General features: G+C 44.6%; 1 protein-coding gene across 1 annotated transcript in view; it reads left to right on the top strand.

Annotated features, from left to right (window-relative positions):
* The first annotated feature begins 5,718 nt into the window (after positions 1-5,718).
* Positions 5,719-7,962, top strand: part of GALNTL5 (polypeptide N-acetylgalactosaminyltransferase like 5) — a 78,621-nt gene continuing 76,377 nt past the window's right edge. Inside the window, exons 1-2 of the mRNA XM_007469803.1 lie at positions 5,719-5,869; positions 6,572-6,667. The gene's annotated coding sequence lies outside the window, so the exon portion shown is untranslated. The remainder of the gene's footprint in view (positions 5,870-6,571; positions 6,668-7,962) is intronic.

Raw genomic sequence — 7,962 nt, 5'->3', positions numbered from 1 at the left:
CCTGCTGTACAGCAATTTTTTAATTTATTTTTTCCATTCAAGTAGAGTTGATTTACAGTGTTCTACACCTTGGATTCTTTCTTTTTTTTAATAAATTTATTAATTTATATTTATTTTTGGCCACGTTGGGTCTTTGTTGCCACGCACGGGCTTTCTCTAGTTGCGGCGAGCGGGGGCTATTCTTCGTTGCGGTGCACGGGCTGCTCATTGTGGTCGCTTCTCTTGTTGCAGAGCACGGGCTCTAGGCACACGGCCTTCAGTATCTGTGGCACTTGGGCTCAGTAGTTGTGGCTCATGAACTCTAGAGCGCAGGCTCAGTAGTTGTGGCGCACAGGCTTAGTTGCTCCGTGACATGTGGGATCTTCCCGGACCAGGGCTCGAACCCATGTCCCCTGCATTGGCAGGTGGATTCTTAACCACCGCGCCACCAGGGAAGTCCTACGCCTTGGCTTCTTTAGCATCCTTTCCCTGCAGGTGTAGAAGTGGATGCCCTCCACTTCAAATCACACTGCTGTTTTCTAGATTCAGGGCAGGATTCCCAGCTGTGTGCTGGAGTCCAAGAATGCAAAGATTAATTAGAAATAACCTCTCCACTCCTGGAGCTCACAGGCTGGTAGGAAAGCACCATCGGCAGCTACTATTGGTTTTGCAATAAATGGACAGCAAGCATCCCCATGATAATAGCTCAACCAAACTTTATGTCAGACCTTTACCAAGTTTCCCTGGAAAGACTGTCCTTCAATGTTATTACACGACCCTTCCCTGATTGTTCGCCGGTTCCGCTCTTGTGGATTTTCTTCTAATTACAATGTGCCTAAAAACTCCTCTAGATACTTTACCTACACAGCCACCCTAGGTGGTCAACACTACTCTCCCCGCTTAGAGATCAGACAGCTGAGGCTCAGAGAGGTTAGTTATATTGGCATTTTTCAAACTGAACGGAATCATGTAATTGTTGGGTTGTTTTTTTTTTTTTTTTTTTTTTTGCGGTACGCGGGCCTCTCACTGCTGTGGCCTCTCCCGTCGCGGAGCACAGGCTCCGGACGCGCAGGCTCAGCGGCCATGGCTCACGGGCCCAGCTGCTCCGCCGCATGTGGGATCTTCCCGGACCGGGGCGCGAACCCGTGTCCCCTGCATCGGCAGGCGGACTCCCAACCACTGCGCCACCAGGGAAGCCCCGGAATCATGTAATTGTTCACTGGCTCTGCAGACGGCTTCTTAGATGAGGAATTTTTTTTTCCCTCAAATGAAGCCTTAAGTGCAAGCTAATCAGATAAAGGCAGAGATGTTCTGGTTGAAGGAGGAATACTTTCCACCCTATGGCTCACACCCACTCCGAGGATCCAGAAGCACCCAGGAGAAGCCCCGAGGGACCTAGAGGAGGTCAGAATGTAACCGCTAGCTGGGTGGCCATGGGCTAAGCAAAGACTATTATAGCTTAGAAGTTTCATTTTAATTGGATTTGTTAAGTTTGAGATGCTTAGACAGTTGGATAAATTTTAAGACTCAGTGGAGAGGTAGGACATGGGGCTATGAACTTGGGTGTCAGTGCACACAAATGGTATTTTCCTCTCTAAGGATCACTGAGGTCATTTGGGAGAAAGGGCAAATAAATGGTAATAGAGGATCCAGGACTGAACCCCACAGCGCTCTGATTTTAGAGGCTCAGAAAAAGAAAAAGCTTCAGCAAAGAAGAACCAAAGGAGCGTATGCTCAGGCAAGCCAAGTTTAGAGACTGTTTCAAAAAGGAGGAAGTGACCAATTCTGCGGTATCTGCTGAGAGGCCAATAGATGAGGAAATAATAGTGACTACTGGATTTGGCCGGTGTTCGTTGGTGACTTGGATGAGAGTGGTCTTACGAAGTGGTAGGGATAGGAGACTGAGCAGGTCGATTTGGAGAGTGTATAGTTAAGAGTATTACTAGATTAGACAGGGATAACAGAGCACCCTTGAAGTCTCAGGGGCTTAACACAAATGTTCATTTGTTGCTTAAATTAGGCCTCCTGTGCATCCGGTATCTTGTAACTATACCTTGTGGTATCTACACCCTCCATCTTGTAGCTATGCCATGTAGCAGACTTCAGAGGTCGCTCTTCAGGAAAACAGCTGGTGGGGGGGACCTCTTACTTACTCTTAAATTCCCCCTGGACCACAGCCGTCTGGCCAGAACAAGGAGCATGGCCCCTCTTAACTGCTAAGGGCTGTAAGTCTTCCTGCTTGCCCAGGAATGAGAGGAGAGCCAGCCTGGAGACCTCATGTAACTTTTACTGCAGGGAGTAATGGATGTGAGGGATGGAGAGAGTGACCATGGAGACGTCTTCCAAGATTTTCCAAGAGAACAGTGGCTGGAAGGGGACAAAGGGTCAAGGAAGGGTATTTGTAAATTAAAAAAAAAAATTATACACTTTTAAAGGTTATTCTTCATTTACAGTTATTACAAAATATTGGCTCTAATACCCATGTTGTACAATACATCCTTGAACCTATCTTATTACACCCAGTAGTTTGTACCTCCCACTCCCCCACCCCTATATTGCCCCTCCCGCCCCCCACTGGTTACCACTAGCTTGTTCTCTGTATCTGTGAGTCTGCTCTATTTTGGTTATATTCACTAGTTTGCTGTATTTTTTAGATTCCACATATAAGTGATTTAATATAGCATTTGTCTTTCCCCGTATGACTTGTTTCACTTAGCGTAATGCCCTCCAAGTCCATCCATGTTGCTACAAATGGCAATATTGCATTCATTTTTATGGCTGAGTAGTATTCCATCGTGTGTATATGTGTGTGTGTGTGTGTGTGTGTGTGTGTGTGTGTGTGTACACACACACACACCCATATACCACATCTTCTTTATCCGTTCATCTGTCAGTGGACACTTAGGTTGCTTCCATGTCTTGGCAGTTGTAAATGATGCTGCTGTGAACATTGGGGTGCATGTGGCTTTTTGCATTTCCCACCAACAGCATATAAAGGTCCCCTTTTCTCCACATCCTCGCCAACATTTGTTATTTGTGTTCTTTTTGGTGACAGCCTAAAAGATTCAGTGGAGAGGGAGAAACTGGTGATGCAGGAAGATGAGACAAACGTTAAGTCTGAGGTCAGCCCTTGAGAAGGCAAGAGAATGGGATTCTGAGCATAACAGGGGGCTTGCCTCCAGGGAGAGCAGGGACATTTTTCCTTTTCTAACAGAGAAAAGGCAGAGAGTATATGTACAAAGATGATGCCCGACTGATTCGTGCTGGTGCACGTGGAAGAGCTCATCTTTGGTCCCTTTTGTCCCCCTTGTCCCCTTAGTGCTGTGAATACCCAACTCAGAATCATGGCGGAGCGAACAAACATTCACCCACTAGAAACAGGAGCTGGTGGAGAAATACGTCCCCTTTTTCTACTCCTGTGGACAATCCTGACGCATGGTTTATAGGTGTTTATTTAATATTTTCTCTCATTCTGTGGGTTGCATGTTCACTCTTAATTGTGTCCTTTGGTACATAAGTTTTTAATTTTGAGGTAGTTTGATTTATCTTTCTTTCATTGCCTGTACTTTGGTGTCATATCCAAGAAATTATCACCAAATCCAATGTCATGAAGCTTTTACCCTGTTCTAAGTGTCTCTATAGTTTTCTCTCTCTCTTCCGACAGGGATCGAACCCGTGCCCCCTGCAGTGGAAGCGCGACATCTTAACCACTGGACCACCAGGGAAGTCCTATAGTTTTCTCTCTTAACACTTAGGTCTTTGATCCGTTCTGAGTGGAAACAACCCAGATGTTTATCAACTGATGACTGGATAAACAAAATGTGGTATTTTCATACAATGGATTATTATTTGAGCATAAAAAGGAACAAAGTAGTGACATGTGCTGCAGCCTTGAAAGCATGATGCTCAGTGAAAGAAGCCAGACGCGAGAACCACGTGTCGTGTGATTCTATTTATATGAAATGTCCGGGATAAGTAAATTCTCAGAGACAGAACGTAGATTGGTGGTTGATGGAGGATGGAGAGAAGGGGAAATGGGAGTGACTGCTAGGTGTTATGGGGTTTCTTTGAGCTGAGGAAAATGTTCTGAAATTAAATAGTGGTGATGGTCCCACAACTTTGTGAAATTAAATAGTGGTGATGGTCCCACAACTTTGTGAACATACTAAGAAACCTCTGAACTGTTATATTTTAAACTGTTATATTTTAAAAGGGGGAATATTTTTAAAGGGTGTTATATTTTAAAAGGGTGAATTTTGTGTTATGTGGATTATATCTTAAGAAAAAATAAAATAAAATTCTAACTATTTTATGTGCACCTTTCTCAGAAGGAAAGATTTGACTTTATTACAACAAACCAACCATGCAATGCTTGCAAAACTCCTGTGATAAATTTGTCCAAAAATGGGGCCAACTCACTTTTTTTTCCTTCAGTCTGTGAGGCTATAACATGCACAATGTTCAGTGAACAGCCCAGTGACTGTATATGTAGGCTCTGTGAGGCTTTCACTCAGATCAAGAAGATACAGCATGTCCGGCCCTATAAAAGGCTCACTCTGGGCCTCTCTCAGAAGCAAGCATTCCCACCCCCTCCCACAGGTAATCACCAGTCTGACCACCATCACTCTGGATGAGTTTTGCCTCTTCTAGAGCTTCGTAGAATTAGGATCATAGGCTGTGTCTGGCTTCTATCGGTGTTACATCTGGGGCATTCATCGTGTTGTGTGGCTCTGTGGCTCAGTCATTTCAGTGCTGCTTTGCATTCTGTTATAAGTAGAAGCACCATATTCTCCTGTTGATGGCATTAGGGTTGTTTCCAGTTGGGGGCTACTATGAATAACAGCTTACCTTTGAATATTATTGTAAAAGGACAAAAAAGCACCTTCCCTTAGAGCCTGTCTGAAGGAGATAGGAAGTCATGCTTGGAGGTTTATAATTGGCTGTCGTATCTGCCCCAGGAGAGGTATCAAAACCGCAGCCCACCCCCTTCCTCTCACATACCAGCAGATGGCTGGTCCCAGGCAAAACACTGAGTCAGCCTCCTTCATGGGGGGAGGGTCGGATCTGCTCAGACATGTTAAGAAAGAAGAAATTTTGCAAGCATTTGGCTGAATTCATGTACTAATATCTAAAGTAAGAAATAAAAAGGAGTAAGAAATAAAAAGGCAGGGGTTCCCTGGTGGCGCAGTGGTTGAGAGTCCGCCTGCCGATGCAGGGGATGCGGGTTCGTGCCCCGGTCCGGGAAGATCCCACATGCCGCGGAGCGGCTGGGCCTGTTAGTCATGGCCGCTGAGCCTGCGCGTCCGGAGCCTGTGCTCCGCAGCGGGAGAGGCCACAGCAGTGAGAGACCCGCGTACCGCAAAAAAAAAAAAGAAATAAAAAGGCAGCCAGTAGCTCTGGCTCATCTTTGTCTCTTGAGGTATTCTGAAAACTTCTTTGTTTTCTTAAGTTTATTTCAGAAGAGCCAAAAACGAGGCTTGCCCCAGAGAAGGCTAGGATTTTGATTTGCCCAATGCTAGGTTTTTCCTATTTCCTCAGCTGAGGAAAGAGAATTCTAAGACTTTCTGGAAAGACCCTTTGAACTTTGGAATTCCTGGATCCTGCCCGCTGATTGGAGCTCCTGGGCAGGGGCCTCTGGGGCTGGTGAGGAGCTGTGTGATGTCACAGGGCTTTGTGAGGCAGCCTGGGGCCGCCTGTATTTTGAGCCCTGCCATGCGGGGCAGGGTACCCAGCACAGTCAAGTTATTTGCTCAGAATCCAGGCACCATAGAGTCACGCATTCAGGAAGAAATTCCATTTTCCAGATCATTCAGCGTAGACTCCTGCCTAATTCCACCTATGACTCAGCTTGGAGAATACAACTAGAAAGCAGCCAGTGGTTGTCTCAGTGGTAGGTGGCTGGACTCAGTCTGCTGAAAAGTGGGGACAAAGATGGGGGGGTGGTCCTTCCACATAGAACCAGTGGGAGCAGCGCATCAAATCACGGAATCTTGAATGGGATGCTGGCGCTGGGGATTAGGATTAAGAAGATCAGATTTTTCGGGCTGGGTTATGCCACCTTAGAGGCTTACTGGGCATCATAATAACTTTAGTTCTTGAAAATCAGGGTCAATTCTCACTGTATACCACCAAGGTGCACCCTTTGTGCTTCTTAGGATTTATACAAAGAGAATGTATTACTTATTCAAAAAGCGAAATAGAAAAAAAACTCTTGTTAGTATCAGAAAGTCATAGATCTTGTATGGTGATCGGTATTAAGATTGTTCTTGGAAAGCAAGGGATTACAAATACTGATTATTTGCAGAAAAATTAGTTGTGACATTACCTAAAGCATGGTCATGTTTTCCTGGCTCTAAAAACGAACAGTTTAAAACTCAGTGACTGTAAATCCAGATTTGTTTTAGGGCTTTGGTTTCTCGGTGTGTGCGTGTGCACATGTGTTAGTGACTATTGGCAGCGTTCTTTTTTGCTTTACTGGATTCTGTTCATTAAGTCTCAGGTTGTTTTTTTTTAATGCATTTAAAATTTTGTTTGCTATACATACAAATCATCACTGAAATATTTTTTACAACTTAATTCTGTATTTTTCCAGCATATGAGTTTTAGTGAAGGAAATAATTGAACATGGTTTCCTTCTGAGAATACAGAGTTGAAGAGCCAATCACAGAGCTGCGGGAACTATCTCTGGGTTGGAGAAGTTTTCTGCGTTTTGTGGGAGTGTGGGGAGGGCGCTGGGGGCGGGAGGGGGAGAGATGAGGTGCATATTCCAGAGAACTAATGGGAGCTCTGCTTTAAGAAAATGCAATATAAGACAACTGATATTAGTAAAATAAGAAATTTGGGGGGAGGGATATTTTTATAAGTGTTCATATCTAAAGAAAATTTTCCCCAAATTTTCTTTTTTTTTAATTTTTAAGAAAATTTTTATTTTATAACGGAGTAGAGTTGATTTACAGTGTTGTATTAGTTTCAGATGTGCAGCAAAGTGGTTCAGTTAGACATATACATGTATCTATTCTTTCCCAAATTCTCTTAGTATGGTAGAATCTTTCTAGAGTATGGATTTATTTTATTTTTCAGTAATAATGCTATCATATGAATGCATGTGTACGTTTTGTGTATTAAACTTGGTGGCCTCCCCTCACCTATTTTCTTCTTTCACTAGTTTCTAATTGCTTTTGGGTTTTGGAGAAAATCAAAACAGATGTCTCTCAAAATTTAGACACTAATAGGAAGATGCGGTTCTCTTTTCAGTTCTTTTACTCCATCCATTTCCCCTAGTTAGAACTTATCTTCTCTTACACATTCGATACATTTTCTTTGCATAATTAAATATTTCGTTTTTAGAGTGTTATTCATTCAGTCAATGAGCCTTTATTGTGCAACCAGGATCTTTGTCAGGAAGTTAGATCCTGTGTCCTAGGGGAATGCTGCCATACTGATAAACTCTCCCGAATCCAGCTTTATGTCCCCTCCCTTTACCGAGCATCCTCAGGACTCAGCCCAGGCACAGGCCCCTGACTCCAGTGGGTGGTGATGCCTGGGCCCTGCAGTTCTCGGGGAACAGACTTTCCTCCCTGAGCGGGCCTCACACATTCCCAGCCAAGCTATGTTGTGATTTGGTCCTTGTTACTGACCTGGTGGCCAGGAGCGGACTTGAGAGGTGACCCTGAGGGAGGGCAGGTGTTGCCTTTTGAAAGGGAGGCCTCTGTGTTATTTTTAAGGAGAGGAGGGGAGCTAGCCTTTCATGGGGAGGAGCGGCCATTGCTGTGGGTCCAGAGTGTCCAGTGGGTCTGGGGTTTCCGGCACGTCTCCACCCACACACTCCCATCCCGAGGCTCAGTCTCCCTCCTTTCCTGGGTTGAACACTAGCCAAGGTGAGAATCAACCTTCCCTTCCCTGCAGCTCAGCTGCCCTCATCAAGCCCTGCTTTCTCGCCCTTTGGTTGTAGGGATGAGTCTTTTTTTTTTTTTTTTTTTTTTT

This window comes from Lipotes vexillifer, unplaced genomic scaffold (assembly GCF_000442215.2).
Source record: "Lipotes vexillifer unplaced genomic scaffold, Lipotes_vexillifer_v1.1 scaffold472, whole genome shotgun sequence".
NCBI classification, from domain to species: domain Eukaryota; kingdom Metazoa; phylum Chordata; class Mammalia; order Artiodactyla; family Lipotidae; genus Lipotes; species Lipotes vexillifer.
The sequence above is the reverse complement of the archived record's forward strand: the minus strand, read 5'-3'. Positions and strand labels throughout refer to the sequence as shown.